This window comes from Siniperca chuatsi, linkage group LG10 (assembly GCF_020085105.1).
Source record: "Siniperca chuatsi isolate FFG_IHB_CAS linkage group LG10, ASM2008510v1, whole genome shotgun sequence".
NCBI lineage: Eukaryota > Metazoa > Chordata > Actinopteri > Centrarchiformes > Sinipercidae > Siniperca > Siniperca chuatsi.
Window position 1 is genome coordinate 22,351,929 of NC_058051.1, and position 225 is coordinate 22,352,153.

The following is a 225-nucleotide window of genomic DNA, read 5'->3' on the forward strand; positions in this document are numbered from 1 at the left end:
GATGGCATTTCATAACCAATCACCATTTCATATTCTATTGCCCAGTCGGTTTTACATTTATATGTAAAGTAGCCTACTATTCCAGCAAATCAACAGATGGCTTGAAATGTATGCTTGGGGACACTTGTATAAATACTTCATGATTTCTGTTCCTCATTCCAAACCGAAAAACAGGTTTTAAAAATAGCAAACGGAGGCAACGTACAGATGACATGACACATGATG